A 26,551-nucleotide genomic window follows, 5' to 3' on the forward strand; every position below is an offset into this window, starting at 1 on the left:
AATGCTTTTTTTCCTCTTTTTTTTTTTTTAAAGATTCTATTCATGTATTCGACAGAGAGAGTGAGAGAGTACAAGCAGGGAGGAGTAGTAGAGGGAGAGAGAGAAGCAGGCTTCCCGCCGAGCAGGGAGCCTGACGCGGGGCTCGATCCCACGACCCTGAGATCATGACCTGAGCCGAAGGCAGACGCTTAAACATCTGAGCCACCCAGGCGCCCCTTTTTTCCTCTTTTTTAAAAGAAAGTATATTTTGTTATGCTTTCTCTTTATATTGATTTTACACTTGATTTTTTATGTTTGCTTTATATGATCTTTTTACTTTAAATTGATATTCAATATAAATACACAAGTACTGGGTTTTACTTACCATTTGGATTTTATATTTGCATCTGTTGTCTCTAACACTAAAAAAAAAACCACTTTGCTTTCTAATGACATTAACATCCTTAATCATTTGCTTTATCTCTATCTATCTATCTATCTATCTATATTTCTGAGAACAGTGTAAGATTTCACTTGACAGTTAATTTTGTGTGAGGCTATATCCTGACTGCGGGTGTTAAGTCAAATTAATGTATTTTCACATCATTTGAAATAACTTCCCCTCTGTGAAATTATGCCCCCTACACATTAAGTTCATTTGTTTCATTTTGCTCTAATTTTTAAGGACTGCCTTTTTCAAAGTTTCGGTTTAATCTAGCTTTATAAACTGGCAGGTACTTACATGGTCCCACATCAAATCTACCAAACAAAGTAGACTCAAAGAAGCCCAGCTCCTCTTCCCATCCCGAAACACACATGTGCCTTCCCTTCCCCACAGGTAACCATTTTGGGATTTTATTTATTCTATTGTTTTCCTTTAATATAAGTAAATATATATAAATACCTGCATACTTGGACCCTCTTCTTTTTAAGTAAATGGTACCTTATGATGCCAAGAGTCTCCCCCTTGCCCTGAGAACGACAGGGAGATGCTCCTTATCGCTTTCTACAGCTGCACGGGGCTCATGGTCCTCCACTCCTCACCTCCTCCCCGAGCCCCCGGGTTTCTCAATCCACTGCCAGCCTGCTGCAGATCTCCTCCCCGAGCCCCCGGGTTTCCCAGTCACTGCCAGTCTGCTGCAGATCTCCTACCCAGCCCCGACCCAGCCCAGGTGATCAGAATTCCACCACGCGAGCTTCCTCAGCCTGTCGTGCCCTCGCTGAGCGGCGACCTGTGCCATGCCCTTGTGTCCTCTCGTTTACCATTTGCAATAGTCATGTGAAGGAATGGCCAAACTGAAGTTTGGAGAAGTCCAATCACGTGCCAGAGGTCACAGAGCTGGTCTTGGTAGACCTGGGAATAGAACCTCTACCTCTCTGAGGCTAAAATCCACAATCTTAGCCACTCAGCCTCAGAGACTCTCCTGGCCGTGCCTCCCAAAGTTCTGTCAAGTTCTGCCAAGCATCAAGAAGGTTACAAGTAGAAAGAGGTGGCTGGATTCCCCTGGCACCTGTGACCCATACCCAAAGGCCTTCAGGAGGTAAGACCGCAGGATAAGTGGGAGCCTACAGAGGCTGAGGGCTGGGACTCCTGAATTCAAGCTCCAGCCTTGTCTTCTGTTTAACTTGTGTCTAAGCTCTTACCAGTAGATCCACCTCCGAGACGCAGGGAGGATAAAGCTTCACCTTGAGTGGGAAGCCACTATGAAGCAGTAGCTCCCAGACAGCCACCTGTCGCAACAGTGGCCTGGGCCTGGCTTGGCCAGTAGCAGCATCTTCTCCGGGGCTGGTCCTTGGGCCAGCAGGGTAAGCACCACCTGGGAACTTGTTAGAGGTACACACTCTGAGGGAGGGCCACGGCAATCTGTGTTTTCACCAGCCCTCCAGCTGACTTGAGAACCACCGCCCCAAGATAAGGCCAACACTGAGTTTGTAATGGTCGGGGGAGATGCAAGGCCGTAAGGAGCCCCCCTCACCCCCAGTGCTTTCCCATTCACCCACCATCACCCATTAGTGGGGCAGGGGACAAGAAGGCAGACAAAGTAAAAGTCCTCTTGGAGCTTGCATTCTGGAGAGGGCATCGACAGAGCATAAACCCATGACCAAAGAAGGAGATGGTATGAAGGATATAGACAGGATGGAGGATGACCGAGGCTGAGAGTGAGAGTCTTTAGGCAGGATGGTCACTGAGGAAGTGACCCTTGAGCTGACACTTGAATGGGGAGAAAGAAGCAGCCTTGTAAAAATCAGGGGCAGAAAGCTCCAAGCAGAGGATCAGCAGGCCCTGAGGCAGGACGGAGCTGCATACATGAAGAGGAGCAAGGAGGCAGTACGGCTGGAGCCAGGGTGAGAGAAGTGATTCTTATATTGATCCATCTCTGAGGTCAAAGCAATCATATTACTCCTGGGCCAGAGGTGGGTATGAACAGTTAAACAGTGGCCTTCCTCCCCAGCTGCTGCTGGGGGACAGAGCAGGCAATGCCTGGGGGTGCAGAACAGCAAGAGAACACATTTTGGCTTTGTACCCCAGCCCTGCCTTATGATCCTCTTCCTCCACATCTAGTCAAACAATTCTTCCAGGAGACCCTGCTTCTAGGGGCACTTTAGTGATTATGGCACCAGGAAAAAAAGTCAGTCTAGGCAAACCAGGCGACCTGAAATTGAGACCAGCTCCACCGTCAATTACACAATTTAGGGCAAGGGATTTTTACCTCTCTTACTTTGTTTTGCATTTGGAATTGGAGATAGAGATGGTCTCCCCACTCCCCTGGGTGGTTGTGAAAATTAAAATATACACCGGGTATGAGACCGTTAACCTAGTATCCAGTAGGTGCTCGGAAAGTGGTAATTATCCCCATTTTTCTTCAACGGCAGAAAATTTAATTTCTTAAGGTTCACTCTTTTACAGATAATGGAAGAACCAAATAGAAATAATAATACTAGTGATCTAGGAATACACAGTTCCTGTGTAACTTCTGAACTCAGAGCACTTGACGATGGAGAAGTTGAGACATTTTTACCATGACCACACCAGCCCTGATCCCAGGAACAGACTGGCCTCATGTTAACAGTGGACGATGAGGGGCAGGGTCAAAGCCAGGAGAAGAGCAGCTCACTAGAAATACATGGTGTGAGCCACGTGTGTCATTTTAAATTTGCCAGTAGCCACATTAAAAGAGTAAAAAGAAATATGTAAAAGCAATCTTAATAATATATTTTATTAAAGCCACAATATGCAAAGTATCATCATATCCACACAAGATCCAATACACTATTCTAAACAGAAGATCTTTCGCAGTCTGTTTTTGTTTTGGGAGGACTTTTTTGGGGCACCGTCTTGGAAATCCAGTGTGCGTTTCCCCCCCTCACAGCATGTCTCCGTTCAAACTAGCCAGGTTTCGGGTGCCCATTAGCCCATGTGCTTGGCGGTGGCTAAAGCGGAGAGAGTGGCTCAGTACTCAGCACATATGATCCGTGAGCCAACCTGTCCTGCCCCTGGTTTTGTGTAGTCTCATAAGCTAAAAATGCTTTTGACATACTTAAATGGTAAAAGCAAAACAGGAATATTTTGTGATATGGGAAAATTATATAAAATTCAAATCTGTGTGTCCACAAATAAACTTTTATTGGAACTCAGCCACACCCCTTTGTTTACGGATCAACTCTGACCACTTTGCACGGCCGAGCTGGGCAGTTGTGACAAAGACCATCGGGCCCGAAAAGCTGAAAACATTTACTTTAGCCTCTTACAGAAAAAGTCTGTGGGCCCATATGTGAGGGAGTAGAGCACACCTCTCCACTCCCCCTGCTCCTCCTGACTTTCGACTTCCAGATCCCTCCAGGAGGAGAGATGGCTTACATAGACTCCACGTGCACGGTGGCTGACCTCTCCACTGGTCACCATGATTATGTTGGTGTTTGATAGCATTTTAATAAACTGGATTTACTTCATTTCACAGCACAGGTTCTATTTCTTGCATCGAAATCTTTCACTAGAAAATCCTAAGCAAAGGATTCTGAAGGAAAGGCCTTAAGGAGAGCCCCCCTGGCCCAGACGACCCGAGATAAGACTATGACACTCCCATCCTGGCACGAGGCTGGCAAGGCTAGGAGAGCAGCATCCCTAGGGAAAGGGTACCAGCAACCTGAGCCGGTGGGCTGTTTTCCAGCTGTGAGCTACAAACAGGTGTCCCCCCCCCCCCCCCAGTTCGATATATCCAGCTCCTCTGAGCTAGACACCAGACACACGTTACCACGTAACATCCCTTCAAAAGGAGCCAACTCAGAGATCCTGGTAAGAAAATCCATCCGAAGGGAGGGGTCTAATTGCTCAGGCCCCTCAGCAGGTGAGCTCCAGCAGTACCCCCTACAGTGACGTCCCATCCTTGCACCAGCCCTGAGGATATACTTACACTGCGCCGACACTGAGGTACAGAATCCCCTCAGTTCCCATAACAAATCAGTAGCTAAGGAGGTACCCTGGCCAGACTTTGCTCTCTTGCCAGGGAGAGGCAAGGAAAACAGGTGGGTGGGAAGGCAGCCATGTTCCCTGGACTTGGGCTGGGAGTGCACTTATGTTGGGGGTTGGGGGGTGCAACAGAGATATACAGACTGGACAGGCAGACAAACCCTCATCTGCATCCTCAGTGCCACTGTTAGCTGAGTGACATCCAGGACCTCTGAAAGCCTCAGTTTGCTCATCTGTAAAGAGGGGGTATGTACAGACATCACACTGGGATATCATGAGGATTCAGTAGAAGAACACACAGGCAGTGCCTGGTACATAATGCATGCTCAGGAAATACCGGTTTCCTTATCGTGTATTTGCTTAGCTCCCTGACAGGTAGCAATTGGCGGGGCTAGAACAAAATGGTGCCAGGCCCTAAGATAAAGACTGTACAGCATCAAGGTTGATTTAGGTCAAGACTCAGGACAGTGCAGGGCACCAAGTATAGGTTTGATAAGTATTAGCCAGCATTTACTATTTTGCTGTTATTATTAAGCCCAGAACATGCTCCACCCTCCTGAAGAAGTTTATGCAAACAACTCGTAAAGAAGAATGAGCACTAGTGAAGAAATATCTGCTGGGGCCTCCTAACAAGCAGTCTGGTACAACCACAATAGTGGAAGAACCATGGGAGTTGCCTCATGTCATTTGTGGGGACGCGAGTTTCCAACACCCAGCCCCAGAAATTCTGCATTACCCCCATCACCAGCTTTTGAACATTTCTGAATAAGACAGATGCAGAACAGAGCCAGTTTGCTGCAGAATGAGGTTAGTAAGCATCAAGCACATCCAGGCAAGAGCGAGGCCATTTTCACACACGCGGTCAGGCAGCTGGGCCCCTCCCGCCTCTGTTCCAGGGGTTCTGCCGCCAGCTGGGGCCAGGGAAGTCACTGAAGGATGGGATGCCGTAGCCCGCCGCCTGAGGACAGCTTTATTTATGCTCTTGCAGAATGTACACGCAGGCCTTGTTTTTCTGGATGATTAGGGAGCCAGCTCACATAGCGTCCGTGGTTCTACATTTAGAATTGTGTCTTCACTCACATTCTTTCCACGCAGCTCACAGCTCCTGGACTAGAAGAGAGTGGTCACTTTGCCTGGGCCCAGCCCCTGGAAAGATGCCAGCTCACCTCTGGTCTGGAGCAGGGGCTGAGTTCTCTGGCTGTGCTCTGTGCGGGGGTGGTCCACACTGGTGTGCCCACCATGACCGAGCCAGATGTGGAGTCCACGGCACGGGGCAGGTAGGGCACATTCTGGGGGAGACATCGGATTCTACAGCGGTCAGCTGTGGTCTGGCTAGCCGGACGGGCCACCCCCCCCACCCCCACCCCCCCCACCCCCGCCAAGCTCCTGCTCCCAGGCGGGGCTCTTAGCGGGTCAATGGTGTTTCATTGTTCTCTCCTGACCCCTCCTGCTGACGCTGACAAAGCTGCCAGCCACTCTCTTGCCCCCAGAAAGTTCCCTGGGTCACCCTTGTGCTTTTCTTTTCTCAAGCAGCCACTTCAAGCAAACACCACCAGCTCCAGCCGCACTGCAAAGCTCACCGCTTCTAGGACCCCAAACCAGAGACGTGCAGTCAGGCGCTCCACCTGGGAAGAATTAAAAGTAAGCTGGGGAGGGAACGTGCTGAGGAGCGAGAGGAAAGGAAGTTAGGAAGACCAGGGCCCTGCGGAATGGTTTCAGCTCCTGTTATTCCACCCCAAAGCAAACTCCCCAATAAAATGAGATTTAATGAGGCAGCCTTCCCTAAAATCTAGAACAAAATGATTTGGGTCATGCACAGATAACATGTGAACTGATGATGAATTTGTTTCGATGTGTAAGAGGGGAAAAGATGAACTAGAACATCAAACCCATGATTTTGCAGGTATTGCTATTTACCACAAAGTTCTGTTTTTTTAAGAAGTCGATTTAAATTTTCCTTACAAAAATATAGTAAGTGATGGTACGGATGGTTGAAGGTGTGGCAAAAATCATCAAAAAAATGACTAACATTTGAGAAGCTTTGCAATATACAAGCATATCCGTGTACATGAATTCATTTGATCTTCAACCCAGCAGAACTTAGGCAGTCTGTCCATCTTAGTAAACTGTAGGCACGGAGAGGTTAAGTGATTTGGCTGGTGTCAGCTAGGAAATACAAGGGGCAGGGGTTCTGAGTCTTTTGTGTTGTGTTGTGTTGTGTTGTGTTGTGTTGTGTTGTGTTGTGTTGTTTTGTTTTAATGCTGGCTCACATCTCAAGTTGATTCTTTTCATTGGCCAGGTTGGCTAGTGTTGGTTTTGACAAGCAGGGGAGGTGGTGGGGTGGGTAAAATCAAGGGGTTCACTTAGAGCCTCCTACAAACTGTCTCAGAGTACTGATTAGTGAGCAGGTGTCCCTGTAGTCAGGTCCTAAGTTCTCAGGGCAAAAGGCAAGTTTTGAGGTTCCAAGGAGGAAAAAGGGCTGGATAATCCTGCTGGTTGGGATCTGACCCCTCCAACTGCAGGGCAACAAGGAACTGTTCTTTCTGACTTGGTTCAAACTGAAGTGCATAGAGCCGGGTCCCTGTGATCCTGGCCACCAGCAGATTCAAGGCTGGAGGTGGTGCCAGGCCCCGAGTTAGGGCTAGGACACAGGTTGCTGGCCATGAGAAGCCCACAAGGGGCGGGGGCGGGGGCGGGGGAGGCAGTCCACAAATAGATACGGAGATACAGTGCAGTGCAGACTTTCAGGGGCTTTGAGCACCTCATATAGCAGGGTGCCTGGTGGGGACCAGCACCTCTGCTTTCCCAGGCCATGGGGCAGGGGAACATGAGAAAGGGCTCTTGGAAACAAAGACAAAAACTCTTGCTTTAAAATCCTCGCAGTGAGCAGGCTGTCACAGGGCGAACTTGAGGAAGGGAAGGGGGGCTCCCAGGGGTTGGAACAGCATGAGCAAAGGCATAGGGGTTGGAAGATGTCTGGGGGTCTGCAGGCAGTTTGGAGAGCAGGCAACCCCAGGCCAAGATAGAAAGTGGTCATTGGGCCAGGGCCTCCCAGAGCCAGAGAGGGGAGCTCTCAGCTGGCAGGACGAGACCTGTCCACCGGCACTTGGACCTTGCACACAACGGGGCCTGCCACAGCCAGGTTCACCAAGTGGGCACTTACCTTGCCTCTTCCCTGATTATTTCCCATCCTTCTGAAACTCTCCCCCTGAAATCCCAGCCTGGCCTTCCCCCAGCCTGCAGCTGGGCCTGTTATTTTGCTCCAAAAGCACAGCAGAGTGCAGCTCCTTACTCGAGGAATGCAGGCCGCGGTCCTCCGAGGGGATGATGAAACAGGCTATTTCTGCCCCGGGATATCAGCAGGCCTCCAGGCGGGTGCTGGCTCCAAGGCACCCACTATCGTGTTTTTTAACGTTTCCCTAAACAAATGTTTTCCTTCGCACCTTGGGATATTTGTATTTGAATCTAGCTGCTGAAATAGCTTTAAGAAATCATTCTGGATGGAAGCTGGACTCATGGTTAGGGTCCAGCTCAGCAGCAAGCAATTTCTCACTCCCCAAGTTATCTATTACCAGCGGCCGATCTGGATGTAAAAATAGCTGCTGAGGCTGTTTGTTTAATCTGACTGTTACTTGACACCACGCGGGTGTTGCGATGCAGACTGTTTGCCTCGTCCCCACCGAGAACACCATTTGGTTTCCCCCGGCTGGGTCTCTATTTAGGTACGCTTCATGAACGTCCAGTGTCTGGACAACTTCTGGGCACTGATTTTCCCCAGGTGGGCAGGTCTGTGAGAACTAAGAGGTGTGGGTCTTGACTCCGTCCCTGGCTCATCTTTGGACAGCCCACAGAAGGAGGGAAGAAGTTTCGGCGGCCAGGCAGAGCCGGGCTGCTGGAGGACTCAGGGTTCTCTCCGGTTCCGGGCAGGCCTGAAGAGCTAGCAGCTGGGCCACGCGCAGAGCGGAAGGTAGGCTGCCGACGCTTGGCTGGTTTCTGAGCGGAGGCAGGGAGGCTGGAGCTCCCCGCAGCAGGGACCTTCGCTCGGGGGGCGGCAGTCATGGGGATGGAGTTCTGAATCCGGGCGCTGTGCAGGGTGGTGTGAGCCGCCAGGGGCACCCTGGGGGCTGAGGTTCTCCGTGGGCTGGGGGTGCCGTGGGTGCCGGATTTCCGTGTGGAGCAGGAGGGCTATGCTGTATAGAGTGCATGGTACAGTTGTGTGTGACTTTGTCCTTACGTGCATGTGTCAGAGCCCTTTGCTCTCACACGGCCGAGCAGACACAAGCCTGTGGATGGGCCTGGGTCATGCACTGCCAAATGGGAGCAACCCCACGGTGACAGGTTCTCAGGCAGGGGACTAACTATCTTGAGACTCCAATGCGAGGCTAAGCAGGATCCAGACAGCTGTAACAAAGAGGACAATTGGTCACTGGGACGTTCTGGCCGGTAGACTCTGAGAGTATGTGTGTCCTGAGCATGGAGCCCCCCCCCACAGTGTTCTCCCACACGCTGGGGGTCCTCAACCAGACTCATGCTTGGCCAAATCTGAAATCATATCTTTCTTTTCTCATGGAGAATGGATCACTGAGGAGATAATACTGAATATGTGTGGAAAACTAGATAGCCTTAAAAAATTATTATTTAGGACTTTAAACCCCTCCCATGGATGTTCATCATGGAGGAGGCCATGCATATGTTGCGGGGGGGGGGGGGTGGGGGGCAATAACTATATAGGAAATCTCTGTACTTTCACTAAATTGCTCAGTTTTACTGCAAATCTAAACTTCTCTAGAAAATGAAAACTATTTTTTAAAACTAAATTATAGACCATTTCTTTCAACACATCTAACCCAATTATAATGAGCTCTATTTGAAGTAATATTTTTAAAAATCCGTAAGTATAGGAATCCTAGAGAGTAGAATAAACAAATGTTTGTGTTAAATGAGGTCCAATTTGACAGCATTTGAGTTCCCTCTCCAACAGTGGTTAGTGAACCACAGCTGTGGGCTGGGCTCCTGGTTTTGTAAATAAAGTTTTATTGGAACACAGCCACGCTTGTTCATTTACATTTTGCCCATGGCTGCAAAGGCTGAGGCCATTTGGCCAGCAAAAACTAAAACATTTACTATGCGGCCCTTTACAGAGAAAGTTTGCTGACCTCAACTGTACAAGAACACTCCTTGAGATTGGTCAATCTGGTACCCACACAAAAAAAGCAGGGAAATTTCCAGCTGTTAAAACAGCCTGTAAGCTGGACTCTTCAGGATCAGTAGCCGGCTCAGGAGCCCCGGCCCCTCATTGGGGCTGGTTTTTCCAGTCTGGCTGGTACAGGAAATGTTCCATTTGCCACTGGGAGGTTAGCTTTGCTATGGAGTGTGGCCTGGGCTGAGCAGGGCAGATTGTGCTTATCAGGATGGTTTATAAATAGACATCTCCGGGTGACCCGAGTCCAGTGTGCTTCTGCGCCTGGGTCTTTGAGAGGAGAACAATTGTGCCTGCTATTTGGTGACCAGAAGCTGGTTGGGATGGGAGCAACTGTGATTACTGGGAGGAAAAGGGGCTGGTGGGATGCTGGGTCCTGGAAACAGGGGCTTGGATCTCCTGGGAACCTGGGGAGACAGGTGTGTGTGGAGGAGACCAGGAAGGCTATGGAGGGCCACCAGTCCTCAGAGGATGAATGCATCCACCCTGGAGTCTCTTCACCAGTATGCAGGCAAGCGTCTTGGCATCTTCTGCTTCTTCGACCCTGACCTTAAGAAGCCTTAGAGACCCTTACAGAAAGGGGAAGCCCCATGTCTGGAAATAGCCCTTTTCCTCCAGCGTCTACCAGAAATCCCAGGAGCTGACACCTGCCAGCCAGTGGAGACAGGCCTGGGCCATCTTCTTCATTGTCTCTTGGGATTTCACTCCATCTGCAGAGGGTTACTGGAGAAATGCAGGGGGCTTAAGAGAAGGTGGCCCTCGTGGAGACATCAGAGCTGACATTTCCCAACGGGCTACAGAGGATCTTGGTTTTATTTCCACTTGAAGGTTTAAACCACATTTCACCAAATCCAGCCAATCTGTAACCCTACAACTCAATTGTACATTTCATTCAGTTAGTTGAAAAAATTTGTCAAAATACCTCTTAATTTCTACTTGGTTCCCAGGGGTTGCATGATACAAGCTGGTGAGGACAGATGGGGCGTCGGGGGGACAAAGGATCTGTCAAGGCACACGGATCAAGACCCAGAAATGGAGAATGTGGAACACTGCTGAGATGGGTCACCCCCAATGTAGGTCACCGGTATCATTATGGAACATTCCCTGGAGGCGGCTGCGTGTGTGAGTCATATGTGTCTCCTATTCAAGGTGGAGGGAGAGCATGTTCTCAGCTGACCTCGGCTCTCAGGTGGAAGACTGGAGACCACTTGGTGCAAAGTGCATTCCCTTCCAAGCCTGCATCAGTCAGCCTTGGAGAGCTTGACCACAGAGTCGGAGTGTCTGGGAATCTGACAGCAAGAGGGTCCGAGGAGCCAATCCACCAACAGTAGCCTTCTCCCCAGGACCTGACAGATAGACCTCCCTTTCCTAGTAGGAAAGGGCAAGGGACTCTTCTGGACCACAGCATGTGAAAGTGGGGAGTTGCTGTGTCCTCCGTTCTCTGCATGGCAGTCCCTTTGAGACTCTGGCCCAGAGAAGATGAGCACAGCACAGTTTCCCCAGGGGCCTAGAAGGGCTTCCAAATCCCACGGAGAGGCCTGCACGTGGTGCCAGCAGGAGCCCAGGGGCTCTTCCACCTGGATGCTATTCCCTGCCTCAGTTGGCCCCTCCTGTCCCTGAGGAGCCCCTTCCAGGGAGGGCTTGAGCTTCTGAGGGACTGCAAGGCTGAGCTAACAGAGGAATTTCATCTCAGCCATGCCTTCGCCTGGAGCTTAAGGCAAGGAGGAGAGGAAACTCCGAGATGTGCTTGAGTGACCCAATGCTTTCCCCACTCCCTGCTGACTGCAGAGGCCGGTTTCAGGCCTTGTGCCTCAGGGCCCTGCCTGCCTCATGCTGGAGATGCCCCTGGGTCTGCCCTCTTCAGGGGCAGCCTGGCCATAGGTGGCACCAACAGCTGGTGGCTTCACCTGGCTCTGTCAACCCCTCTCTGAGCCAGGTCAAGCCTAACGACCGCAGAAAGCAAAACACCAGAATTCAAACCCACTGGGCTAAAGCCACTGACTCAGAGCCACTTCTGTCCCTGTTTGCCCACCGTTTTCATCAGGGCCATCCCTGGCTCCCTGACTCCCACGTGCAGAGCGTTTTCATAGATTGTCTGGGGTTTACTGCTGGGCTCATCCAGCATGGTAGGTCTGAGGATCCCCTTTGGGAAAGCAGGTACTGCAGCTTAGAGACGTTCAGTAATCTGCCCCAGGATGCACAGCTAATGAGGTGCTAAGATGCAAACCTGGGACCGGAGTCCAAAGCCCATGTCTTTTCTGCATCCAAAAGAGTCTCGACAAGGAGGCCAGTCCACTTACAAAGAGTCAAAACCTTCCTCAAAGAAGCCATGCATGCCCAGACAGCCTCCTCCCCTTAGAGCCTCAGAGGGTCCCTGCTGCTCCCGGAGACCCGTGGAGGTGCTCAACAGGGGCTCTGGGAAGGGGCAGATCCAGATTCACAGTCCAGCTCCACCCTTCTTAGCCAGCCCCTGGGCCTCAACTTCCTCCTCTGTAAAATGGGAATTACTAGCTAATGGGAATCCATCTCAAGGGCTCCTCCATGCATTAACTGAGCAAACATATGAAAAGTACCAGGCACATAATAAATATGACAACTGTTTTCTCAACTGCCCTATTTGTTGGGTTTTTTCTCTCCTGCTTAAACTCCAACATGGATCTTTCCCTTCCAGAAGTCCCTAAAGAGAAACCCCAATGCTTCAGGGCTCAGCTGACTCATGTTCATCGCTCAACAGTAGAGTAGCTGGCCTCATGGAGGAATGACCCATCCTCACAGTGACTGCTGGACATTCACACATCATTATTACCTAACCTCATATGCCAAATAGCATCATGGATCTGTACACTGTTAGCCCTCGGGGTGGAGGACTCAGCCCGAGAGGGGAAGTGATGTTCCCACCCACACAGCAACATGGGCAGGGTCTGGGTGACTCCGTGCACACCGACATCAGCCAGCACGCCCTGCTCTGCCCCACCAGCAACCCCCCAAGGGAAAGAAAGGAGGTAAAAGCTTTACGTAATTTTACCTAATTTAAATTTACCTAACTTTAACTTACATCTCAAGGGCAAGGGTAGGAGTCTAAATTGTAACTGAGCGAGGAAGGTTTCCCTGAATTGCTTCGGGTGACTGCCTAGGAGCTGCAGACCCATCGTGTAAGGGGAACGCCCTATAAACACCAACACTGCGCCGAAAGGTCAGCCGAGATCCCGTCTAAGAATGAGGGAGCTAAGTGGCTTGCTAAGGCAGAGAAACCAGGCGGAGAGGGCACACACGAGGGCAGATCCCAGGACAGGGAAGCCCTCTCGGCGTGCTGGTCAGTCACTGCCTTGCTTACATTGGCGAAAGGCAATGTTGTCTTAAGGACCCTCATGCCCCCAGCCCTAAGTGAGGCAAATGTGTGGTGGGGAGGGTAGCGACATTTACAGACAGCTACTTGCTGCCAGCCACCTCACAGACACAAATTCATTAGGTCCTCACAATGATCCCATGAGGCAAGTACGACTGTTAGTCTCATTTTACAGATGAGGAAACCGAGGCACAAATAGGGTTTATAATTTGCAGAAGGTCACTCAGAGCTAGCATAACCAGGAGCCGTACCCAAGGAGGTCTGGCATCAGTCCGTGCCCTGCCCGCTCTGTTATACCGCCCCCTCTGGGGATGAGAAATGATGCCAGGTGGCATTTAGTGATCATCTACTATGTGCTTTACACACATGCGATCATTTAACACGCTCAGCAATCCTGTTGGCAGATTCAAATCACAGTGGTAGATACGAGATTCCTTCTCTGCGCTGTCTGCTCCAAAAACCCGAGGTCTCTGGAGTGCTGGAAGTTTCCATGCATTGAGTCCTTATACTGTGTAAATCTCCTCTGGGCTCTGGACATTTTTTTTACCCCCACCCTCCACAACCACCCAATGAGGTGGGTCTTGCTGCAGCTGAACAATCGGAGGCTCAGAGAGGAGAGGTAACGTGCTGAGGTCACACGAGGCTAGGAAAGGGGAGCCCTGGTCTGACTCTAAATCTCGCGCTTCTTCCACCGCCCTCTGCTTGGTGCGCAGTCCGGATCAGGTGCCCATGCACACACAGCAGCCAAAGCTCTCTTGCAGCTGCCTTCGAACAAGCCCTGCCCTGTGAGACCTCTCTCCTTCCACCTCCTGGACCCACAGCTTGCACTCACTTCTGCCTGCTCTCCCCAGCTAGGCGATGGTCCCTTGAAGAGGGCAGCACTTCTGATTCACGTCTGCACCCCACACATGCACAGCCCGCCCAGAGCCAGCCTGGAGCAAGGCAGACACAGCCCAAACCACAGTGGTGGACAGCCGTGGGGCCCAAGTGGCCCCAGAGCTTATGGCTTATCAGTACAACCTCCCCAAAAGGGATACAGCCTCCAACCTAGGGCAGCGGTGCTCCAAGTGTGGTCCCAGGACGGGCAGCACCAGCATCCTCCATGCCCCACCCCGACCTCCTGCGTGGGCATCTCTGGGGTAAGGCCTAGCACTCTAACAAGCCCTCTGGGGCCTTCAAGAAGAACCATTGGCTCAGAGAAGGGAAGGGGACAAGGTCCCCATGTTGTTCTCAAACACAGTAGAAGATGCTCCAAGAAGCTGATCTTTTCACATCAACTCAAGCTGTAGTTTTAAATAACTTTGCCTGTTGGAAGAGCATTTCTCGGTGTTCATTTTTAGAAGGATAACCTGGGTGGCCACATCTGAATTCTTTTTCTTGCCACTGTAAAACGTCCCATAAGGAATTCCATGAAGAAGGCAGGATGGTTGTCAGTCCCCCACGGCAGGAAAGTTGTCTCTCCTTCCCTGGAAGAGCTGGGCTCTCCGCTGCCGCGACCCTTGGAGAAAGGACAGGTGTCAGCTCCCAAACAGACATCTCCCATCTACTTCCAGCCTCCAGCAGGAAGTGAGAAGGCCAGGGACAGCCGGACTCTGACAAGTGTGTGTGTGTGTGTGTGTGTGTGTGTGTGTGTGTGTGCGTGTGTGTGTGCGTGCGCGCGCGCGCGCGCACGCGCGCACTCGTGCCCTTGTGGAGTTTAGGAATTCCTGGGTTTAAGACTTCCCTGATTCTCCATGTGAGGCCCCTCCCCATGCCAGAAAGTCATGTCCTCCTGGCTGTGCAAGGATGAGGAAGATGGCACCCTCCAATGTGCCTCCTGAAGGACAGCCAGGTGCAACAGATGCCATCTCTAGCTTTGCCAGAGCAAACGCTCTCTGATGGGAAGAGGAGAGGCACTGAAGGTAGAAGAGAAGGTGCTAAGAGAGAAGCTGCTGCCCCCTCCCCCTGCCCACCACCCTGTGTGGACACCACGGCAGATGGAGACACCCCCAGAAACCCAAAGCCTAGCTCTGCCTTGGCTGCATAGGAAGGGCAGAGCCATGTAGCACAGACCCTTGAGTCTGAATCCCAATGCTGGTGCTCTCTGGCTGTGTGACCTTGAGTGAGTTCCTCAACTTCTCTGACCCTCACTTTTCCCACCCCAAATTCCTTTGGCACCAGCCCTACCTAATGCCTCTGGTTGTGATCCCTGAGCAAGATCACGGATACCAAGTGCATGGCAGGTAGTAGGAGCTGGATAAATGGGATGGACACCTGGAACTGCCCAGCAGGGAGCTGGGGCTCAGTGATGGCTCTTCCAGATCTGCTTCTCCGCCTTTGCCACCCAGCCCCACAGCGCCGGTTTACAGATGGGGAAATGGGGCACACAGACAGTGAGGGGAACACTGTAGCACCCCTGACCCTGTGGTCCGGGCACTCTGCGCAAGCCCGGGACACTCCAGGGCCGTTTTCAGTGGGTAGTGCTTATCCCCAAATGTCTTCTTCTTCCCAGGGGCTGGAGAAAGGACAGGTGCTGAGGGACACCCCACTCCCAACAAACCCAAGTGTCTCTTCCCCGGGACCTCTGAAGGGGCCTCCTCTCTGGACAAGGCTCTCCAAGGTGGAGTTCAGGCCGTTGGTTACAATCATTTCTCCCTACAAGACCCACTTCATGAGCCACAGTACTTCACAAGTACCAGGCTGCTGGGTTCCCCTGCCCATCAATCCCAGCCTACAAAAAGGAGACAGAGGCTCAGAAAAGTGGAGTGACTTGTCCCAAGTCTGTCTGACTCGGAAGCTCATAAGCAGAGAGCCCCGCCTGCCAGTAAGGCCAGGGCAGGCTTTCACGGCCTCTGCAAGGGCTCTTGGGTGTGATGGGGTGTGGGCAATAAGCCTGTGACCAAAGGTCTTAGGATGAGCTCCAAGGAGACTTGTAGGTGAGAACCAGGAGTGTGGGGGCTGCAGGTGGCCAGGGGTGGGGTGGTCCTGAGCAGAGGTTCTCAGCCTGCAGGAGGCATTTCAGAAGTCCCTGGAGGCACCCTTTTAAATACAGGTTGCAGGCACCCTCTCCCTCTCGGCAGCCCTAAGTTCAAACCCTATGCCCTCAGGTAGTAAACTTCCCTGGACTCCAGGTTCCTCCTCTGTAAAGAACAAGAGTAATTTCCACCTCGCAAGGCTGTTGCAAATATTAATTACATAATAAAAAACATGAATCAATAATATTGGAGTATATAAAGTGCTTGTCTTATGCCAGCTACTCAGTACACAGGGAATTCTCTTACTCATTCATTCATTTGCTCCTTTGACAAAAGCGCAGGCACTATGTGGGGACTGGGGACACAGCACAAAGAAAAGGCAAGGTCTGGCCCCATAAACCCGCCCCCCGAGGTGGTCTCCTCCCCCTGCCCCACATGAATCTGGTCAGATCCTGCCAGTCACAGTGGTTGGGCTTCGGGTCCCCGTTTCTCCATCCAAACGAAAACCCAGCAACCCTACAAACAGGGCAGCAGCAACGGAGCCTAACCAGGGATGCCTGGAGTCCCTGGTCCAGAGTAATTTACAAAAACCACTGCAGATCAGAACTCATTATCGGGTCTGAAATCCCTTACCAAATTGCAAATTGGTTTTTTTTAATGAAACAACAGAACAGAATAGAATAGAATAGAATAGAACCGAAGATATCAGAGTGGTACAGATAAGCAGGTTGAGTTTTGTTTCATGAATTTTCCTTGATCTACAGGTGCCCCTTAAACCATTAGGGGGTTAAGGGCACCAACACCCACCCTGCGCATTTAAAAATCTGCGTATTTTGACTCTCCAAAAACTTAACTACTGATAACATGAACAGTCAATGAACACATATTTTGTATGTTACGTGTATTATATGCTGCATTCTTACAGTAAGTAACCTTACAAAAAAGAAAATGTTATTGAAGAAAGCTAGAGGAAAGAAAATGTTATTAAGTAAATCGTAAGGAAGAGAAAGTGCATTTACAGGACTTGTACTGGATTTACTGGAAAAGTCTGTGTAAATGTGGACCCGCGCAGCTCAAAGCCATGTTGTTCAAAAGTCAACTGTCTATGTCTCTGAGCAGTTTCCATGCCGGGATGTAAATATTTCCTACCGTGTGTTGAGGGAAAACAGGCAAAGATGAAACTGCTCCTGGGAGACATGTAGCGAAGGGCATGCACATAATTCCCTTGGTGCCCCTTGGCTGGAAGTTAAACCACAGGTCTGTGGCACCTGGGGCCTCCTTCCACTGCAGGCGTCCCCTGGCCAAGGGAGGACCCAGACCTGGTGAGTCAGGTCGCTCCAATAATCTGGAGACTACAGGGACCAACTTCATGACAATTCCTTTCCTCTACCCTCTCCAGTGTGGGGAGCGGCCCCGAGGGGGTGGGCAGAGCCAGGGTTGTTCTTTATTGTTCCTATTCTACAGGTGGAGGTAGACGTGAAGTGACTGGCCCAGTACGACGCTGACTTGGTGCCGGGTCTCCAGCTCTTTTCTACTGCCTCGAACTGCCCATCGATGGTTATCTCATTTCATCCTATGGTTCCCAGATTTCAGGGCAAGATGTTCTTGGGACATACAGAAGGGATGACCGACTGATGGACTCTGACTGACAGAATGAATGAATGAATGAATGAATGAATGAATGAATGAACAAATGATGTTCTGGTGATGGGGCTGTGCTTTTTCCTTGATTCCATAGCAGTAGTTCTCAACCAGGGGTGATTTTGCCCCAGGGGACTTCAGCAAAATCAATTGTGCCAAAGTTGAGAACCCCTGTTTTTTATACATGGGGGCATGGCATTGGCTCCATTTTACAGATGAGGAAACTGAGGCTCACAGACTTGATGTCATTTAGCCAAGGTCATACCCAGTGAATGTAGAGGAGCACCAGGACCTGGCCCAGACCCAGGTGGACCCAACCCTTTTGGGTGTTTCTGAAAGAGCTGCATGTCCCCCTTCCAGAGGCTGCCTGCCTTGGCCTGGGAGTAGATACAGCCCCTGGAGTTTGGATTGGGTCTGGCCACTGAGGCTGGGACCCTCAGCCTCTGCAGAGAGCACCTGGTGGAGCAGGTACCAGGTCAGGGGTACCAGGCCTGAGCTCCTTCCTGATGGTAGGAGTGTCCGAAGACAGCTCTGGCTGCATCCAGCCCATCCAGCCACCAGGAGCTCCAAGGAGTGATCCCCGACAACACCTGGCCACCAGAGATGGTCAGAAACAGTGCAGCAGATAGTAGCTTTTGCAGAGTAAGACCCCTGCCCAAGTATCTTGATCAAAGCACCCGAGGATTCAGAGGTTCCCAGAGCCCCTGCACCACATGGTGGCTCATGGGCCGCAGGATGTCAACCGCTGAAATCAGCCAGGGCTACAAGGCAGGAACTTTGCCCCAGACAGCCAGTTACTAAACTTTGCTCAGCCCCCAGTCACACAATCAGGGTAGAGGAACGGGAGCTGGGAGGGGCAGCTTGCTGGGTCTGAACTCAGCCCATCTCTCCACCTCTCCCCTTGCCTCTGTATCTTGCTTCTCCACTCTCCTCCTGCAACACGGCCCACCGCTGGGTGTGTGATGCCAGGTGCTGTCACCTGCCCATTGTGGTGAGCTTGGTGAGACCAGGCCTGGCCTTCCCTCTGCCAGGATCCCTGACCTCTCCCTGCAGACGTGGGTCATGCTCCTCAGAGGCTCCCGAGGAAATGTCCCATCCAGACACAGCAGACTGGGCACCCAGGCAGGCAGGGCATGCAGGCTGGGCTGAGCTCCAGGGAGAAAGCCTCTCTCCTCCTGAGCTCTCTCCTGCAGGCAGCAGAATGCCCACGGTAGCTGAGATCACCTGCCTACAAGTGGTTCCGTGAGCCCAGCCAGCCCAGACACGCAGCTTTCTTCGGCCACATTCCCTGTGACTCCTGGTCTCCTACACGCGGCAGGGCTTTGAGACTCCTTGTATGTGATGTGATTCAGGGAGGATTCCGACACACGCTGGCCCAGCGCTGCCATCGGGACCCCCGGTGCCAACCACACTGTGTTCCCGGGGCTGGAGAAAGCTGGCCTTGTCCGCTCCCAGGGCACAGGAGTCCGGGCATCAGTCTGAGAGCCCATGGCTTTCCCAGTCCAGTTCCTTAGGTTGGGGCCGTTCAACCAGGCCAGGATGCAGGCTGACCCTCCTCCTCTATTCACAAGTTCCAGGGCCATGGAACGAAAATGGTCCAAACAGATGCACCATGACCCAGGTACAAATCAAAGCTGCGATTTCCGTGTGTGAGAGACACTGCCCAGTGGAAGCCACTCGGAGGCAATCTGATTAATGTGGCCCAATACCGTCAGTGACTCCCGGCAGCTCCCCGAGGTGGAGGCCCCAATCAGCCCTGCCGCAGCCTTGTCTCCAGCCCTGGGACAGGGAGGTACACAGTAATGCTCTGGGGGTGCTCGCCAAGTGAAGGAGTGCATGACAGACCTTCCAGTTGGCCTTACGGGAGCCCCTGTGTTCTTCCAGTTGAATGTAATGACCTTGAGATTTCTGATTTCCAAGAGTTAAAAGGATCGAGCCATGATCACACTGGGGATAGTTGAGGAGGAGTCATCATGGGGCCAGGAAGCGGGGCCCTGGAACCGAAGACAGGCAATCCCAGCACCAGCACTCAGCAAGAGACAGCGGGTAACCCAGGTGATAGCCTCAGTTCCCACCTCTGTAAGGTGGGGAGCTGGGCCTACCCTGATGGGTTTCTGTGAGGAATGAGAGAATGCAGGCACAAGCGGCGGCGGGCCTGAGGGCTGCCATGCTGTAGACACTCAACACACATCTGCTCTCCCCACTGAAGGACCCCAACTGAGGAAGTCGATGTTGCCATCACCATTTGCCTCCTAAAATACAGGATAGAGACAAGGGCATTCGCTCGGCAACTGCCAAGCAAGAGGGTTGTTGGCAATTGCACAGAGAGGTTAAGAGCTTGGCCCAAGACTGACCAGCAGGGCAGGGGTCCCGGGCTGGGGTGGAGGGGGAAGGCTGCATGTGGGACGTCCGTGCATTCACGAACTGGAACAGGGCCCATGGGTACACAGGCAGGGGGCTGTCATGACTCACTACACTTAACTGCTTTTCAAGGCATGCCCACCTCAACAGCTCAAAAAACCACCCAGAAAGAAGACCAAGAGGAATCAATTCCAATTTGCTAGGGCCTTCTGGGTGTGATAAAGCCAACCCCTGTCATCTCCACCAGCTTCCTGCCTCCCCTTTACTGAGAAGTGAAAACACCATTCAATTAAGGTAATTAAATCCACCCAAAGAGCTCAGGCTCAAAAACCACACTACAGGCAAGTGGTCAAACCCAGCAGGAGAGCCAACCCCAACGGCTTCCTGTGCAAAGACCGGCAGGGACCAGAGGGGAGTGAAACGGCCTCCTGAGCAGCTCGAGAGCATCCCTCCCAGCTGTGTGAGGCCCACCTGAACCTTCCTGCTGTCTGCAGCCCCCAACAGGAGGACCCTCTGCTTACCAGCTGAACCATCGCCTCCATCCTTGTGGTTATCACGGAAACTTGAGGTGAACAGATCTGTGGGAGGTAATTAGAAACAAAAACCCTCCTTTTCTCCATCCCTGCCCTCAGTTCCCCCTTGCACTGCAACCCAGGGGCCCAAGACACACCCATCTTCACCTGAGCCCAAGATCCAGAGGGTCAGGGCTGCCTCCCAGAGGAAGCTCGGGGTAACCGAGTGGTGAGCATGAGTTGAATCCCACCTGCGTTCTCTTCTCTACATGCTGTGTGACACCGAACAACATTCTGCACCTCTCTGTGTCTTTCCTTCTCCACCTGGAAAACTGTGACAATGAGGCCTGCTGGCCCCACCGCATAAGGATCGTGAGGATCAAACAAGATAATGGCCACCAAATGTGTCCTGAACTGCAGGGTGACACGCAAACATGAGTCATCCCGTACTGACTCACTGCGCTGGCCTCCTCCGATGGCAATCCACTTTGGGTTCCAAAAGAGAACGCAGGTGGGATTCAACTCATGCTCACCACTCGGGTTGCCAGATTAAAAAAAAAAACAACAACAGGATGTCCAGTGAAATTTGAATTTCAGATAAACAATAACTACCTAGTTTTAGTGCAAGCATGTGATGATTAATTTTAGGGAGAACTCTGACTAATACAAAGTATATCCCACTGTTACGCGCGGGACACGCTCATTCTCAGTTGGTTGTTTATCTGGAATTTCACTGGATGTCCTGTATTTTTCATTTGCTCAATCTGGCAACCCAGCTAACAGCTCCCTCCCTTGCTGTGTCTGACTCCAGGACCACACAGGCCTAGGTCCCAAGCCCAGCTCTGTCACTCACCAGCTGTGTGACACGGAATATTCATGTCACCTCTCTGAGGGTCCACTGTCTCATCCCGGAAAGGAAGCTGATAGGGCACAGCCGCGAGGGCGATCATGGTGCTGGAGCCGGGGCCTCCGAGCGGGGCTCTGGTTCTGTGTGCTCATCACACTTCTTCAGGTTGTGGGGCTTGGAGGAGTAGCTATACATGGAGCATGTATATACAAGGGCCTCTAGAGAGTGGTGGATATGAGTCCCCTCCTCCGGCCACTTGCTGTCCTCGCTGCCTGGGACAGACCAGCAGATGTCAGGCTGTATGCCCTCTCGGGCCTGGGCGGGCTCCCGCCAGGAGCCTCGTGGGAGGCAAGGAGAACATGGGGTGGCAGGGCTTTCAGCCGTCCCGTGTCCCACCACACACTCACAGCAAAGCTCCGTCATCACAGTGTCAAGGGCCAGGAATCACACTCAGCAACAGCAGCTGCAAACAGGGGAGTGACCACCCCGCTCCAGCAATCCTATCAGTCAAAGATGAACCCGGTCAGGGCTCTCACTCCAAGGTGCCCAAAGCCTTGTTGGAAAGATGGATTTACAGCAGATAAAGTGGAATAAAGCCATGCCAGTGGTTAAAAAACCGTACAAGGAAGTGGAGAGCTGAGGATAAGCAGTGAGCAGTCGGTGGCCCAGGGAAGATAGAGACAAGGCAGGCAGCGAGGGTACCATGCCGAGGAGCCAAGCCGGGACCCACCTGGGCCCGCAGCTCCTTCTCCAGTGCACCACAGGCCTGGAGGGAAAGGATGTGGCCAGAGCCGGGGCTGCGTGAGGGTCACACAGAGGTATCTGTAAGGGACTAGGAGAGAGAGAAAATTGTATCTGCAAAGACCAGTGTATTCCAGGCCATGATAGTTCAACTGCAGCACGACACAGGAAAAGGCATCATGCAAGAAAACTTCCCAGAAGAGTTAGAATTTAGTGATGACTGTGCAAAGGATATTTCGTTGCTCGTTGGAAGAAAATGCTTATCCATGAGGATGCACACTCCCATTTGGTTTGTTTGATACATTCTGATTCAAAAAGAAGACCCTGGCTGGGGCGCCTGGGTGGCTCAGTTGGTTAAGCATCTGCCTTCGGCTCAGGTCATGATCTTGGGGTCCTGGGATCGAGCCCTGCATCGGGCTCCCTGCTCAGCAGGGAGTCTGCTTCCCCCCCACTCCCCGCTCCCCGCTCATGCTCTCTCTCTCTCTCTCTCAAATAAATAAAAAAAATCTTAAAAAATAAATGACTCTGGCAATAAGGAAAAACAAAGCACATCCTCGAGTGTCATTCTCCCAGTCTTAAGGCCACAGGGGTACATACACGCCCCCAGGTCCCCCACCAAGCAACTCTTTAAGATGGGTGTGTCACTGGACCCTTTACCCCTCCCCAATGGCTGAACTAGAAATTCCAGTCCACTAACTCCTGCGTTCTGATGCTTCGCATCTACCTGATGCAAGCTTGACCAGCATCTAGCTAGCATCAATGGATGGAGTGTTGGAGGACCCGATAACAGAACGCTGTGGGTGTTCTCCAGGGTTGCCTGTACCACACAGGGCAGATGCCAACATGTCATCTGCTGACACCCATAATTTAGATAACGTATCAGTTCATGAGCACTTGCATTGTGGCTGTAAACAGCACCCCAGTCAATGTACTCAACAAATTCTTGCTGGATGCTGGCCTTCCAGTCATCCCCAACTGGGGCCCTGAGTGCAATTCAAAAGACGAACAGGAAAATGGAGAAGTCATGAAGCTGCTCCTTATTTCTCCCTGATTACCCTGAACCTTGATCCCAACTTAAATGGTATATGCCATGGTGCAAATAAATGCCTTCCCCTGGGCCAGCCTGGGAGCCGTGTCTAGGACTGAGCTGTTCCACCCGCTTTCATCTCTTACCACAGGCAGATTTTTATGTATTTTAGGGCTTGGAATCAAAAAGTAAGTTAAATCCACTTGACTCCAAATTCACTAATGTGAAAATTGTGATAATTCTGGAATTACCCAATTATAATTGAGTTTCAATAAAATAAGTCCTGCTAAGCCAGTCAATAGTGTGAATAATACGACAGAGGTGGAATGATTTGCCTACTCATTTAACAGATTTTCCTTGTGCTGTGTCTTATGCTTCCTGAGGAGAGCCTGTAGAGCCAGATGGACATGGAAACAGCCACCGTAAAGCACCCAGGTTACCAGGAAAGACAAACAATAATCACCCAGTTAACCACTGAAGTGCAATTATAATAAGTAATGCAAAGGAGAGGGAATAGCCAACTACAAAAGCATATAACAGGGAGACTTACAATGGCCTGAAGAAGCAGTCTTATTGAAGGGTAATGGGAACTGGGTTCTGAAGCATAGGTAGGAGTTAAGCAGGTAATAGAGGAAAGGGGAGTAAAGAATCCCAGACAGAGGGAACAGTGTGTGCAAAGGCTCTGAGGCACGCTCTGGAAAGCCAACCATGAGAGGGAAGATAATCCAAGAGGAGGATGGAAAGAGAGACTCTTTGTTAAGGAGGTTTGATTTTCATTTTCATTCTTTAAAACTGGGAAGCCATTGAGGGACTCTCAGCAAGAGGCTGACATGAACACTGTGAACAGGAACAGCTGTTCCTGAATGCAGTGCTGAGAATGAAAAAGGAATAGCCCAAGAGAGTAGCCCAACGCAGCGCGCAGGACAGATCTGCGCTGGCCTCCAAAAAGCAGCAACGACAGTGAGCCCATGAACCCAAGCGCAGAGTGATAGTTTCCCTAAATGTTCATAAGAGAAATGCCTCCCCTCCTTCTGCACCCATGTCTCGGCCGTGTGCAACTCGGACTGATGTCATCCTTAGCCCTGGCCTGCCCAATGGTGGTAGACACAAAGCCCTCTGTGAGCCTCCAAAGAAATGTACTCCACAAATCTGAGTTAGTATGATTATTAATATTATTAATAAACTACCATGGACTAGATTAATAGCCAGGAGCTTTGAGATGAGGAACGTCTTGGGGGAAGCCCCAATGGTCTGCATTTAAAATTTGCATAATGGATTTATTTTAATTAGTTTACACTTCATTCTGAGTACTCTTAAAATTCTCCTGGGCAGCTTTTGGGTTCTTTTAGCTGTCAAAATAGACACTCAAGCCTCCTGCCAACAATAAATCGAACACTGTGCTACCGCTTGCTGAGTGGATTCAAGTTCTGCCACTCCCATTCTCTTTACTGCAAAACCTGAGTTATTAATCCAGGTGGGAAAGGGCCTTTGATCAGATTGGACTAGCAAAAACTAATTCTCAACTGGGCCAACCATATTAGAAACCCCAAAGGCTTAAACAGCTTCCTAAACATTTCTTGGACCAGAGATGAATTAACGAATATTGGAAGGCATAGATATTGGTTCTATATTGGTTTTCACCAAAAATGCCTATGTCTGGAATTTTGTTGAGTTCAAGTGTGGATTTAAAAATATATATATTTGAAAGCCCACTGTATTACTGACATTTAAAGACATCTTTTGCACCTGATGTGTGCTTGACCAGTTGGCCAGTTGGATCCACTGATAATATTTTTCTTCTTCTTTCTAGATGGGCAGTGATGATAGCAAATGTAAACATGAGAAGTTTTAAAACTGCAGACACTAAAACCCAGCGAGGCAGGCACCTGCAACCCCCACCGCTGTAACAGGTATGGAACCAACCCAAGGAAACACCTTCCATTGTCAACTACTGTGCTGAAGGGCTCCACTGGGCATTGGGAGACGAGGGGTAGGACCAGGCGTGGAGCCAACTTTATGACTGTCCCATCCAAACCCAGGAAAATCAAATCAGAACTGAAGAAGCTATCTGAATAAAGGTCTCTTTCCTGAGGCAGAAGAAATGTGGTTAGAGCAGTTCCCCCTTGCTCATGGTTTTGCTTTTTGCAGTTTCAGTTACCAACGCTCAACCACGGTCCAGAAGTACATGAGCCTCCCTCTGATGTATGGTCAGAAGTCAACAGTAGCCTAACCCTACGTCACAGTGCCCACGTCATTCATCCCACGTCATCTCATCACATAGACATTTTATCACCTCACATCATCACAAGAAGGGTGAGTACAGTACAGTAAGATTTTGAGAGAGACCACATTCACATAACGATTATTATAGTATATTGTTATAGTTGTTCTATTTACTATTGGGTATTGGTAATCTCTTACTGTGTCTAATTTGTAAATTGAACTCTATCATAGGTAAAACATAGTATATATAGGAATCAATACTACTCTCTGTGGTTTCAGCCATCCACTAGGGGTCTTGAAACGTATCCCCTGTGGATAAGGGGGGACTACTGTATTTTCTGAATACTCTAATATGGTGAACATCTTGTATTACTGTTGGGAATTATGACACAAACTTCAGATCAGTTAGGGTTCTTTGGCCATGCACAAAAGAAACAGAAACTGGACAAATTCAACTGAAATAGATAAGTATTAAAAGGAAATTGGAGCCCTTGCAGACTCAAGGTGAAGGCTGAAGTTCCAGGCTGGTAAAGGCTGAGCAGACAGCCCTGCCCCATCCAAGCACATTTCCATCCTCACGTCATTCCAGAAGAAACAGTACAGAGGGCCTGGCCTGGGTCTCACATCTGCACTTGGCCCAGGGAGGTCTCGGCAGGCACCTTGGTTTTCAGCCCCACCAAGACAAAACACAGAGGGGAGAAGAAATTACCCCAACGTTATCAAATGTTCAAAGCTGAGTGTTCAAAAAGATAACAAGTATCTGCCAAAAGTGGGAGGGATTTAACTGGCTGGAGGTCATTTGCTTAACTCTAAGATTCTAAATTTAAATCTCCAACTATCCTATTTTCTTCTAAATATGAAAGTATAGAAACCCCAGTATTACCATTACCAAGTACAGCCATTGCCAAGATCAAGACCCCAGCATTCAGGACACCAGAAGCCTCCCTGACTGTATCCGTAGGACCTCAAGATCCAGAAAACTTGATTCACATTGGCCGAAGCCACTAAGGTCTCCCACCCCACCCCAATAACACAAATTCCAGGACCGGGAGTTCAGGCACAGGCTCAGAGCTCAACGACGCCATCAAAGACCCAGGGCCATTCTGCCCACCAGGCCATCCTCAGCAAACGGGCTTCTCATTGTCATTGCTTGTTCCTCAAGATTGGAAAGTGAATGCCTTACTGTTATGAGTTGAGTTGCATCCCCCAAATTTTCATATGTTGAAGTTCTAACCCCCCAGGCCTCAGAATG

The 26,551-nt window shown here is 50.6% G+C and overlaps 1 protein-coding gene across 4 annotated transcripts in view; it reads left to right on the forward strand.

Annotated features, from left to right (window-relative positions):
• The first annotated feature begins 5,522 nt into the window (after positions 1 to 5,522).
• C15H10orf71 (chromosome 15 C10orf71 homolog) overlaps positions 5,523 to 26,551 on the forward strand; it is a 29,411-nt gene continuing 8,382 nt past the window's right edge. The window contains exons 1-4 of one of the 4 annotated variants that reach the window (XM_027597265.2): positions 5,523 to 5,724; positions 5,981 to 6,088; positions 24,887 to 24,986; positions 25,225 to 25,389. The gene's annotated coding sequence lies outside the window, so the exon portion shown is untranslated. Of the gene's footprint in view, positions 5,725 to 5,980; positions 6,089 to 8,092; positions 8,415 to 24,886; positions 24,987 to 25,224; positions 25,390 to 26,551 lie in introns of those variants that run through there. The other 3 variants (XM_027597262.2, XM_027597266.2, XM_027597263.2) reach the window with 3 other exon arrangements.

The sequence above is a fragment of the Zalophus californianus genome, chromosome 15, assembly GCF_009762305.2.
Source record: "Zalophus californianus isolate mZalCal1 chromosome 15, mZalCal1.pri.v2, whole genome shotgun sequence".
In the NCBI taxonomy this organism is placed as follows: domain Eukaryota; kingdom Metazoa; phylum Chordata; class Mammalia; order Carnivora; family Otariidae; genus Zalophus; species Zalophus californianus.